Source organism: Lissotriton vulgaris, chromosome 7 (assembly GCF_964263255.1).
Source record: "Lissotriton vulgaris chromosome 7, aLisVul1.2, whole genome shotgun sequence".
NCBI classification, from domain to species: domain Eukaryota; kingdom Metazoa; phylum Chordata; class Amphibia; order Caudata; family Salamandridae; genus Lissotriton; species Lissotriton vulgaris.
This window is the reverse complement of record NC_141695.1, coordinates 547,646,418-547,660,067: the sequence shown is the minus strand read 5'-3', so window position 1 is coordinate 547,660,067 and position 13,650 is coordinate 547,646,418.

The window sequence follows — 13,650 nt, the reverse complement described above, 5'->3', positions numbered from 1 at the left end:
CGGAACCACTGCCAAACTCCAGAAAATACTTCAGCGGATTCAGAACGCTTCAGCACGACTCATCCTGGACATCCCCCGATGCAGCCACATTTCCGCACACCTAAGAAACCTGCACTGGCTCCCCGTCAACAAAAGAATCACGTTCCGACTCCTCACGCACGCAAAGCTCTTCACAACCAAGGGACCAAGATACCTCAACGATCGCCTCAACTTCTACACTCCCACCCGCCAGCTTCGATCGACCAGCCACACCATCGCCGCCATCCCCCGCATCCGAAGAGCCACAACGGGAGGAAGATCCTTCTCCTACCTGGCCGCCAAGACGTGGAACTCCCTCCTCACCCACCTCCGCCTGACCCAAGACCACCTCGCCTTCAGGAAGCAACTCAAGACCTGGCTGTTCGAGCAGTAGCAGGCCCCCCCCTCCACAAGCGCCTTGAGACCCTCCGGGTGAGTAGCGCGCTATACAAATGCTTTGATTGATTGACCATAGGAATGAATGGCAATTACCGAATCGGTAAATACCGATTCGGTAAAATGGGGGAAACATTCAAGGGTGGCAGGGTGTCACTTTGACACCCTGTTGCACCCCTGAATCGTGCTTGTGTGCAGATGTGGCACACATACATGCCCTAAGAGCATGTATGTCTGCCACATGGCACAGTTGAAAATGGGTTTCCAAAAGAAGGGAGGCGAAAGGACACTATTTACCACTCAAGATGGTGGAAGGTCCAGTAGCAGCTTAGTGTCCGTACTGAGTACTAGAGATGCAAGCAAAAAGAGGGGGTGCTGCACTGTTCCTGGAGAGAGGTGAGGAAGTAGGGAAAGTTTTAGGGAAAGATTTACCTGGCGTGACCAAGGGTGTTACAATGATACCCTGGGGCATCCATTATGTTGGATGTAATTGCCTCACACACCCCGAAGAGTGTCATGCTTCATCATCGGCGGTTGCTCCTCGTCGGGGAGGAGGTGCAACCCCCGACGGGCTCACCTCAAAGAGGGGCTCTTTGGCGGAGATCTTTTTCCAACAGCCTTGTGGTGAAGTGGGGGTATGTGGGCAGGATGGTGTATTCCTATTGAACTGGTTAAAATGTAGCAAGGGGTACCGGAATGACCTTTATTCTGGGGGTCCTCTGGCTACAGTTAAAAGGTGGGGCTAGCTTCCTAGGTGTCAACTAATTAGGGTTGTGTGACCCTAGAAGAGGCTAGAAGTGAATGTGGTCAACATGTTTCTCGCTAAGGCTATATTAACCGCGATTCTTCAGGACCAAAGTGAAAACAACAACATGCTAGTCTCATATATGTTGTATTTGTTACCTTAGTGGATCCTCCTATGCCTATACATAGAGAAGGGATAAGGAAACAGTAATTATATTCAGTACAGATATGCGAGTCACAACAATGCCAGGGAGAAAATGTATACATATATACTGACATGCTGGTGGTACCGATTCAGTATTTTAAGGAATCGGTAATTTACCGATTCCTTAAAATACCGAATCGGTAAATTACTGCATTAGCAATTTAGGCCACCTACATCCCAAATGCCCAATACCGGTTGGTAACCGCCGAAATTCTGTAATTTCGGCTGTTACCGACCGGTATTGGGCCACCTACATCTGGCCCTATGTCTTTTAATGATCAGTTAACCATAGGTGTTTATGAACTGTGGAAAGATAACAATGATCTTAAATCTGTTTGGGGTACTAAAGCCTGGCAGGTACAAGGCACTGAAGCCTTACATTGTGCTTGCCTTATCCCAGCCCATATTTTGTTTCTAAATTCGACTATTTTTCAAACCACTTGTTTTGGATTGGCTACTTCTAAAAAACTGAATGCCCCTTCCATTCCTGATCTGGGTGCTTACCCTAGTTGGGACAATCAAACAGATATGTCGATTGATGAAAAACAACAACGTCACAATGTGTATACCTACCTAAGGTGACGGGGTGCACATATAGCCCTCCTCCAGGAGACTCACATAATTAGGTATGAGGTAGGAAATTGCGCTGGCGCTGGAGAGCGCAGATTTTTGCAACAAATGATTTAGCTTATGCACGGGGCGCGCTGATAGGGATGCGGGCTGGAGTCCCTTTCGACCCTACATACACCCTCCTAGACTCGGAGGGTAGATACGTGCTCGTCCCAGGGAGGCTATTTGGTCGGTAGATAATGCTGAGCAGTTTATATGCTCTTAACCAGGACCAGGTCACTTTGATCACCTGACTTTCGACCCAGATGGCCGAGTTCATGGGGGGTTTGCAAAAACAACAGGTGATGGACCGAATGTGGATCAATGTCACACATTCAACCCAGTCAAAAGATCTGGGTCCTAATCCATCGTTTTTTTGCACTCCACACCACCCTGGGTTAGACAATGGCGATATGCAAATCAGCTCTGACCCTGTGCCCCATGGGAACAGTCCAGTCCGAACTACAAAAGCCATGTCCTTCCCAGAACGGAATCAAGCATCCGAGGACCGGACCGGTTTCGAGGTAACACCTCTCATCAGCCCGGCTAGCTTGACTCCAGTGGTGTGGAGTGCCTGGGACCCACGTCTGGGCATCCCCAGTACACTTATAGCGAGTTTGCAAAAACAACAGGTGATGGACCGAATGTGGATCAATGTCACACATTCAACCGGTCCGGTCCTCGGATGCTTGATTCCGTTCTGGGAAGGACATGGCTTTTGTAGTTCGGACTGGACTGTTCCCATGGGGCACAGGGTCAGAGCTGATTTGCATATCGCCATTGTCTAACCCGGGGTGGTGTGGAGTGCAAAAAACGATGGATTTGGGCCCAGATCTTTGGACTGGGATGAGTGTGTGACATTGATCCACATTCGGTCCATCACCTGTTGTGTTTGCATATTCCGCCCTAAGTGCGCTGGGGATGCCCAGACGTGGGTCCCGGGCACTCCACACCACTGGAGTCAAGCTAGCCGGGCTGATGAGAGGTGTTACCTCGAAACCGGTCCGGTCCTCGGATGCTTGATTCCGTTCTGGGAAGGACATGGCTTTTGTAGTTCGGACTGGACTGTTCCCATGGGGCACAGGGTCAGAGCTGATTTGCATATCGCCATTGTCTAACCCGGGGTGGTGTGGAGTGCAAAAAACGATGGATTTGGGCCCAGATCTTTGGACTGGGATGAGTGTGTGACATTGATCCACATTCGGTCCATCACCTGTTGTGTTTGCATATTCTGCCCTAAGTGCGCTGGGGATGCCCAGACGTGGGTCCCGGGCACTCCACACCACTGGAGTCAAGCTAGCCGGGCTGATGAGAGGTGTTACCTCGAAACCGGTCCGGTCCTCGGATGCTTGATTCCGTTCTGGGAAGGACATGGCTTTCGTAGTTCGGACTGGACTGTTCCCATGGGGCACAGGGTCAGAGCTGATTTGCATATCGCCATTGTCTAACCCGGGGTGGTGTGGAGTGCAAAAAACGATGGATTTGGGCCCAGATCTTTGGACTGGGATGAGTGTGTGACATTGATCCACATTCGGTCCATCACCTGTTGTGTTTGCATATTCCGCCCTAAGTGCGCTGGGGATGCCCAGACGTGGGTCCCGGGCACTCCACACCACTGGAGTCAAGCTAGCCGGGCTGATGAGAGGTGTTACCTCGAAACCGGTCCGGTCCTCGGATGCTTGATTCCGTTCTGGGAAGGACATGGCTTTTGTAGTTCGGACTGGACTGTTCCCATGGGGCACAGGGTCAGAGCTGATTTGCATATCGCCATTGTCTAACCCGGGGTGGTGTGGAGTGCAAAAAACGATGGATTTGGGCCCAGATCTTTGGACTGGGATGAGTGTGTGACATTGATCCACATTCGGTCCATCACCTGTTGTGTTTGCATATTCCGCCCTAAGTGCGCTGGGGATGCCCAGACGTGGGTCCCGGGCACTCCACACCACTGGAGTCAAGCTAGCCGGGCTGATGAGAGGTGTTACCTCGAAACCGGTCCGGTCCTCGGATGCTTGATTCCGTTCTGGGAAGGACATGGCTTTTGTAGTTCGGACTGGACTGTTCCCATGGGGCACAGGGTCAGAGCTGATTTGCATATCGCCATTGTCTAACCCGGGGTGGTGTGGAGTGCAAAAAACGATGGATTTGGGCCCAGATCTTTGGACTGGGATGAGTGTGTGACATTGATCCACATTCGGTCCATCACCTGTTGTGTTTGCATATTCCGCCCTAAGTGCGCTGGGGATGCCCAGACGTGGGTCCCGGGCACTCCACACCACTGGAGTCAAGCTAGCCGGGCTGATGAGAGGTGTTACCTCGAAACCGGTCCGGTCCTCGGATGCTTGATTCCGTTCTGGGAAGGACATGGCTTTTGTAGTTCGGACTGGACTGTTCCCATGGGGCACAGGGTCAGAGCTGATTTGCATATCGCCATTGTCTAACCCGGGGTGGTGTGGAGTGCAAAAAACGATGGATTTGGGCCCAGATCTTTGGACTGGGATGAGTGTGTGACATTGATCCACATTCGGTCCATCACCTGTTGTGTTTGCATATTCCGCCCTAAGTGCGCTGGGGATGCCCAGACGTGGGTCCCGGGCACTCCACACCACTGGAGTCAAGCTAGCCGGGCTGATGAGAGGTGTTACCTCGAAACCGGTCCGGTCCTCGGATGCTTGATTCCGTTCTGGGAAGGACATGGCTTTCGTAGTTCGGACTGGACTGTTCCCATGGGGCACAGGGTCAGAGCTGATTTGCATATCGCCATTGTCTAACCCGGGGTGGTGTGGAGTGCAAAAAACGATGGATTTGGGCCCAGATCTTTGGACTGGGATGAGTGTGTGACATTGATCCACATTCGGTCCATCACCTGTTGTGTTTGCATATTCTGCCCTAAGTGCGCTGGGGATGCCCAGACGTGGGTCCCGGGCACTCCACACCACTGGAGTCAAGCTAGCCGGGCTGATGAGAGGTGTTACCTCGAAACCGGTCCGGTCCTCGGATGCTTGATTCCGTTCTGGGAAGGACATGGCTTTCGTAGTTCGGACTGGACTGTTCCCATGGGGCACAGGGTCAGAGCTGATTTGCATATCGCCATTGTCTAACCCGGGGTGGTGTGGAGTGCAAAAAACGATGGATTTGGGCCCAGATCTTTGGACTGGGATGAGTGTGTGACATTGATCCACATTCGGTCCATCACCTGTTGTGTTTGCATATTCCGCCCTAAGTGCGCTGGGGATGCCCAGACGTGGGTCCCGGGCACTCCACACCACTGGAGTCAAGCTAGCCGGGCTGATGAGAGGTGTTACCTCGAAACCGGTCCGGTCCTCGGATGCTTGATTCCGTTCTGGGAAGGACATGGCTTTTGTAGTTCGGACTGGACTGTTCCCATGGGGCACAGGGTCAGAGCTGATTTGCATATCGCCATTGTCTAACCCGGGGTGGTGTGGAGTGCAAAAAACGATGGATTTGGGCCCAGATCTTTGGACTGGGATGAGTGTGTGACATTGATCCACATTCGGTCCATCACCTGTTGTGTTTGCATATTCCGCCCTAAGTGCGCTGGGGATGCCCAGACGTGGGTCCCGGGCACTCCACACCACTGGAGTCAAGCTAGCCGGGCTGATGAGAGGTGTTACCTCGAAACCGGTCCGGTCCTCGGATGCTTGATTCCGTTCTGGGAAGGACATGGCTTTTGTAGTTCGGACTGGACTGTTCCCATGGGGCACAGGGTCAGAGCTGATTTGCATATCGCCATTGTCTAACCCGGGGTGGTGTGGAGTGCAAAAAACGATGGATTTGGGCCCAGATCTTTGGACTGGGATGAGTGTGTGACATTGATCCACATTCGGTCCATCACCTGTTGTGTTTGCATATTCCGCCCTAAGTGCGCTGGGGATGCCCAGACGTGGGTCCCGGGCACTCCACACCACTGGAGTCAAGCTAGCCGGGCTGATGAGAGGTGTTACCTCGAAACCGGTCCGGTCCTCGGATGCTTGATTCCGTTCTGGGAAGGACATGGCTTTTGTAGTTCGGACTGGACTGTTCCCATGGGGCACAGGGTCAGAGCTGATTTGCATATCGCCATTGTCTAACCCGGGGTGGTGTGGAGTGCAAAAAACGATGGATTTGGGCCCAGATCTTTGGACTGGGATGAGTGTGTGACATTGATCCACATTCGGTCCATCACCTGTTGTGTTTGCATATTCCGCCCTAAGTGCGCTGGGGATGCCCAGACGTGGGTCCCGGGCACTCCACACCACTGGAGTCAAGCTAGCCGGGCTGATGAGAGGTGTTACCTCGAAACCGGTCCGGTCCTCGGATGCTTGATTCCGTTCTGGGAAGGACATGGCTTTCGTAGTTCGGACTGGACTGTTCCCATGGGGCACAGGGTCAGAGCTGATTTGCATATCGCCATTGTCTAACCCGGGGTGGTGTGGAGTGCAAAAAACGATGGATTTGGGCCCAGATCTTTGGACTGGGATGAGTGTGTGACATTGATCCACATTCGGTCCATCACCTGTTGTGTTTGCATATTCCGCCCTAAGTGCGCTGGGGATGCCCAGACGTGGGTCCCGGGCACTCCACACCACTGGAGTCAAGCTAGCCGGGCTGATGAGAGGTGTTACCTCGAAACCGGTCCGGTCCTCGGATGCTTGATTCCGTTCTGGGAAGGACATGGCTTTTGTAGTTCGGACTGGACTGTTCCCATGGGGCACAGGGTCAGAGCTGATTTGCATATCGCCATTGTCTAACCCGGGGTGGTGTGGAGTGCAAAAAACGATGGATTTGGGCCCAGATCTTTGGACTGGGATGAGTGTGTGACATTGATCCACATTCGGTCCATCACCTGTTGTGTTTGCATATTCCGCCCTAAGTGCGCTGGGGATGCCCAGACGTGGGTCCCGGGCACTCCACACCACTGGAGTCAAGCTAGCCGGGCTGATGAGAGGTGTTACCTCGAAACCGGTCCGGTCCTCGGATGCTTGATTCCGTTCTGGGAAGGACATGGCTTTTGTAGTTCGGACTGGACTGTTCCCATGGGGCACAGGGTCAGAGCTGATTTGCATATCGCCATTGTCTAACCCGGGGTGGTGTGGAGTGCAAAAAACGATGGATTTGGGCCCAGATCTTTGGACTGGGATGAGTGTGTGACATTGATCCACATTCGGTCCATCACCTGTTGTGTTTGCATATTCCGCCCTAAGTGCGCTGGGGATGCCCAGACGTGGGTCCCGGGCACTCCACACCACTGGAGTCAAGCTAGCCGGGCTGATGAGAGGTGTTACCTCGAAACCGGTCCGGTCCTCGGATGCTTGATTCCGTTCTGGGAAGGACATGGCTTTTGTAGTTCGGACTGGACTGTTCCCATGGGGCACAGGGTCAGAGCTGATTTGCATATCGCCATTGTCTAACCCGGGGTGGTGTGGAGTGCAAAAAACGATGGATTTGGGCCCAGATCTTTGGACTGGGATGAGTGTGTGACATTGATCCACATTCGGTCCATCACCTGTTGTGTTTGCATATTCCGCCCTAAGTGCGCTGGGGATGCCCAGACGTGGGTCCCGGGCACTCCACACCACTGGAGTCAAGCTAGCCGGGCTGATGAGAGGTGTTACCTCGAAACCGGTCCGGTCCTCGGATGCTTGATTCCGTTCTGGGAAGGACATGGCTTTCGTAGTTCGGACTGGACTGTTCCCATGGGGCACAGGGTCAGAGCTGATTTGCATATCGCCATTGTCTAACCCGGGGTGGTGTGGAGTGCAAAAAACGATGGATTTGGGCCCAGATCTTTGGACTGGGATGAGTGTGTGACATTGATCCACATTCGGTCCATCACCTGTTGTGTTTGCATATTCCGCCCTAAGTGCGCTGGGGATGCCCAGACGTGGGTCCCGGGCACTCCACACCACTGGAGTCAAGCTAGCCGGGCTGATGAGAGGTGTTACCTCGAAACCGGTCCGGTCCTCGGATGCTTGATTCCGTTCTGGGAAGGACATGGCTTTTGTAGTTCGGACTGGACTGTTCCCATGGGGCACAGGGTCAGAGCTGATTTGCATATCACCATTGTCTAACCCGGGGTGGTGTGGAGTGCAAAAAACGATGGATTTGGGCCCAGATCTTTGGACTGGGATGAGTGTGTGACATTGATCCACATTCGGTCCATCACCTGTTGTGTTTGCATATTCCGCCCTAAGTGCGCTGGGGATGCCCAGACGTGGGTCCCGGGCACTCCACACCACTGGAGTCAAGCTAGCCGGGCTGATGAGAGGTGTTACCTCGAAACCGGTCCGGTCCTCGGATGCTTGATTCCGTTCTGGGAAGGACATGGCTTTTGTAGTTCGGACTGGACTGTTCCCATGGGGCACAGGGTCAGAGCTGATTTGCATATCGCCATTGTCTAACCCGGGGTGGTGTGGAGTGCAAAAAACGATGGATTTGGGCCCAGATCTTTGGACTGGGATGAGTGTGTGACATTGATCCACATTCGGTCCATCACCTGTTGTGTTTGCATATTCCGCCCTAAGTGCGCTGGGGATGCCCAGACGTGGGTCCCGGGCACTCCACACCACTGGAGTCAAGCTAGCCGGGCTGATGAGAGGTGTTACCTCGAAACCGGTCCGGTCCTCGGATGCTTGATTCCGTTCTGGGAAGGACATGGCTTTTGTAGTTCGGACTGGACTGTTCCCATGGGGCACAGGGTCAGAGCTGATTTGCATATCGCCATTGTCTAACCCGGGGTGGTGTGGAGTGCAAAAAACGATGGATTTGGGCCCAGATCTTTGGACTGGGATGAGTGTGTGACATTGATCCACATTCGGTCCATCACCTGTTGTGTTTGCGAGTTCATGGGGGGACATGCAGTGCTGGGTGGAGATTCCAACTGTGTGGCTGATACCGTAGCGGATTGCTCTCATCCCCCCCAGCTTGGTGCGCAGGCCTACCATACAGCATCGAGGTACCGTGACAGGAAGAATCATTGGGGGCTAGAAGATATTTGCAGGGTGCAGCACGCGTAAAATAGAGAATACTCTTTCGTGCATCAATTACACATTGGGTTAGACACCTTCCTGGGTACACCGGCCTTCAGCAGCTCTATCACACATACTGAATACTTGGGGTGGACCTTTTCAGATCATAACCCTTTATTGATGACCTATCAAGCCCGGGGTGAGCGCCTCCCACGCCCCCTATGAAGACTTAACCCTGGGATGCCAGAAGATACCCCATTCAAAGAGTCCCTGGGTACCCTTATTGATACATTCTTTCCCGTTAATGCCCACCCTGCGTCCACAGTGTTGGTGGAGTGGGAGACATTTAAGGTGAGGGTGAGGGGACATTGCCTGGGCCAGTTAATCAGAGCACAGAGGAAAATCCGGCAGGAACTGAAAGACATGAAGGATGAGCTACAACAGTATATAATGCACCGGGAGCTGACACCCGCTCCTCGTTGAGACTGCAGGAGAACAGCTATGCACTACAATTATACCTTAGAGATACTTAGGTGTCACAACCTTAGGGAATACTTTTGATAGGGTGCAGAAGGAGGAGGGGAATGATGGCCACCTACTAGCGTGGTTGATCAAACCAGAGACCAGAGGACCACCGATTACACAACCAGACTGAAACAGGTGAATCTATTGATGACCCTGAAGCCATTAACACCTTATTTCAGGAGTATTACGAGACGCTGTATACTGCCCCGTCAGTCCCACAATCATCAATTAGGGCATTCCAGGCTCCTGTACCACTCCGGACTGTAGACAGACAGATGCAAGAGGAGCTGGGTAGCCCAGTGACCCCAGGAAGTTCGAAAAGTTATCACAGACATGGCTACTGGAAAAACACTTGGGCCATATAGCCTCCTCATGGAATGTTATGCAAGGTATGCCCCAAATTGGCTAGTGACTCTGTACATGGAATCCTTATGACAGGGAGGCCTCCCCAAAACTTCCCAGAATGCGCTTGTAATCCCACTCCCCAAGACTTCAGAGGTAAGTGCCCGGGTGAAGGATTACAGACCACTCTCTATGCTCAACATGGACTTCAAGATTCTCAGTAAGGTCCTGGCACTTAGATTACTCCAGCATATGAAATCCCTTACACACCCTGATCAAAATGGTTTCAACCCGTCCCGCAACACCTCCTATAACCTAAGCAGACTCTACTCCATATTCTACCATTCTGAGGCGAGATCCATGCCACAGGCCACAGTCTTTTCAATCAACCTGGAAAAGTCCTTTGACAAGTAGGCTGGGACTACTTGTTCAAGACAATGAGGTGCATGTGCCTCAGGAAGGGCTGGGTGAAATGGGTGCAACTTCTTTATGCATGTTCAACAGCAAGGGTAATGACAGGCAAAACAGTATTGGCACAGTATAAGATCTCACGTGGTACCCGACAGGGGTACCCCCTCTTGCCCCTCAGCATTGCTTTAGCAATTGAACCACTTGTGGCGCTATTTCACCAGGTAGGTGAGGGAATGGGACTCAGAGTGCTTTGGAATACTATCGGGCCTAAGGGTCAACAAGTCCAAGACGTACCTACTCCCCATGACGGGAACCCTGCCCAGGCCTGGAACTCTGCCGGCTGACCTTAACTGGAAGCTGCACTCATTTAAATATCTAGGCATCCACATCTTTCATTCTCTAGATGATCAAAGAGAGGGGAACCTGGACAGGGCACTCCGGTCCCTCCGGTCTTGTGTGCATTTCTGATGTACGCTACCTATCTTCACCAGGATCTCACTGACCAAAATGGTCATGCTACCCTGTCTTCTATATTTTTTTGTCAAACTAACAGTCTTGATGCCCTAGAGTGGTTCCAACAGCTAGACTCCTTGCTGCGGGACCTAATTTGGGGAGATGGGCGAAGGAGAGTGTCGCTGAGGATGCTACAGTGTCCTCAATCAATCAATCAATCAGGGATTTGCAGAGCACACTACTAACCCATGAGGGTCTCATGGTACTGGGGGAGGGTTTGGGCAGCTCCGGTCATCCGTAAAGCCAGGTCTTGAGGCTCTTTCTGAATGCTTGAAGTGTGGGGCTTTGTCTAATGCTGAGAAGGAATTTGTTCCAGGTCTTGGTGGTGATGTAGGAGAAGGATCTACCTCCTGTTCTGGTTCTGTGGATGCAGGGGATTTTGGCCAAGGCCAGGTCAGCGGATTGGAGGTTTCTCCTGGGGGCATAGAAGGAGACTCTTTGATTGAAGTATTGGGGTCCTGTGTTGTAAAGGGCTTTGTAGGCATGTGTGAGCCCTATGACGGATGGAAGCCTGGGGATACCGAACTTGAAGCTGTATCTCTTGGCTGCCCCGCTCCAACGGTTGGCACAATGGCTGGAGGAAGTGAACACAGAAGGAACTTTCCTGATGGAGCACAACACACCCCCAACCTCCTGCTGGCCAAGCTGTTAAATCCTAAGATCATAGTCCCGTACGGATCGACGTTGCAAGCCACGGCCTTGCAGAGCTGGAAACCATGCCTGGCAAAACTGACTGTGTCCCCAAGGTACACTCCAATGTTGCTGTTAGTTGTTTTACCACACGGCAACCCAAAATCAATATTCACGGCAGACCAATTGTCCCTCTGGATGGAAACAAGACTAGATACGGTAGGCGGATGTTACGAAGAGAAAACACTAATACCCCTTGTAGAGTTGGTAGATAGCTGTGGTCTCCCCGGATGTATGATGTTACAACGCATGCTTTTACCACGCATGCCTTTACAACGTGGTTTTTACAACGCATGGCTTTATAAAGCATAGTGCTTTGGGGTGCTGGATAGTGAATAGTTTAATTTACTATTCCAACTCCAGTCCCCGTGGATAGTAGGGAAGGTGTTGGATAGTAAATTAAACATATTCCCTATCCTAGAGCACCCCCCCAGCGCAATGCGTTGTAATGGTTTGCGTTGTAAAATTTGCGTTGTAAAGGCACTGCGTGGTAAAAGTTGTGTTGTAAAGGATGTTTCCCGGTCTCCCCGGGACAGTTTCTACAATATGAGGCCTTGGTGTGCACTTCTGGGCAGCTATGGGTAATGGACTGGGAGGAACTGGAGACGCATCCAGTACTGCACTCATTGATTACCCTGGGCGATGGTGGGCACTAGGTAAAATGGTTTTACGCTACACTGCTGAGTGCATCTCTCCCCCGCTTCACATGTTACGAGGGAAATGGGAAAGGATCATAGATAGGGAAATCACTGACGCAGAGTGGGGCAAGATTCTACAATCCCCTAAGAAGATCTCTCACAACGCACGATTAAAATATATACAATCTAACTTTGTTCACATGTCATTTATGATGCCCTATCGCCTTAATGTCACATATAGAGCGGAGCTGCGAAAGTGCCCGAGATGTGAAAACGTTGATGCAGACTTCATACACATGACTTGGGGATGTACAATGGTACGCAAAATCTGGGACACAATACTAAGATTAAGGCCTCCTTAGGGCGAAAGTTGTCCCCCACGGTTGAAGTCTTTTGGGACTCTTCCACTGGACACATAAGAGCAAAGTTGGGAGCCGGCAAATAGACCTAGCCATGCCCTTAGCCAAAAGAGGATAGCTCGGGCTTGGAAATCGGCCAGTGGGACACAGGTCACAACCTGGAATTGTGAGGTAATCAGCTGGGCTGGAACCGAAGTCAGAGCCTTGAGTTGGGAAGAATCTATGGGAGTGCGGCAGCACCCTGCAGCACATCAATGGAAAGAGACTTTGTTAGCTTGGGAAAACCCAACACAGACAAGTAGTGACGGTTAGGGAAGCGACCGACCAGTAGGAAGTATCCGTTCACAGCAGTCCTTTATTAATAAAACAAAACACCCACATACCCCTACCGAAGACGTTACCCCCTGGCACCACAGGTGTTCATAGCAATGGCATGGGAGGGAGTGTTGTGCTGAGTCCAGATAAAGCCAGTAGGCCTCACTGGATATCAGCTGCAGGCTGGTAATCAGCACTGAGTAGATACCCCAGACGCACATATACATCACACTCCTACACAACTTTAGTTCAAAGTTTTGTTTAATTGTTAAATACTCATACATGAATGGCATTGCTGGGCCCTTGTCTAGAAGCTGGAGGGTAAGAGGAACACTTAGGTTGTCATATAAATGTGGTCATCACAGTGTAATAATGCCTCTATGTATTGACTCAGTCAAAAACTGAAGAAACAAAGCATAATTACTTATCATTCTAAACTGGAAACAAATAACTGATTATATGTTTCAAATCCAAAGTGATGTGTGTAAACGATAAAACTTGTTTGCATAAGCTGAGGGGCTAACTTGGCCAATCTCCCTGCTATAATGCTCATAAGGATCTTTACATGCATGTTGCTGCGGGAGGGCTGGTGAGTGGGCCCATATTGGCACTATGTTCCTCACACGGCCCACTGCCCCGTTTTGCAGTCCGATCGCATTACCCTGCCTCATGCTGGGGTGAGATCCCACGCCTTGCGCAGCAACCTCGGAACCTTTGTCGCTAGGGTTTGTTTCCGGTAGGTATGGGAATCTTTCAAATCGAAACGTGGAAGCTGCGCGCTGCAGGAGATAGCTGCGCTGATGGACGCTTTTGTACTGCTACCCTGTTGATGCACAAAGCTGAGACCTCCGGTACACAAATGCCTGGTCTGGAGCTGGAGGCGGCAGACGGCTGTGGCCGTATCTCTCAGCCCGCTGGGA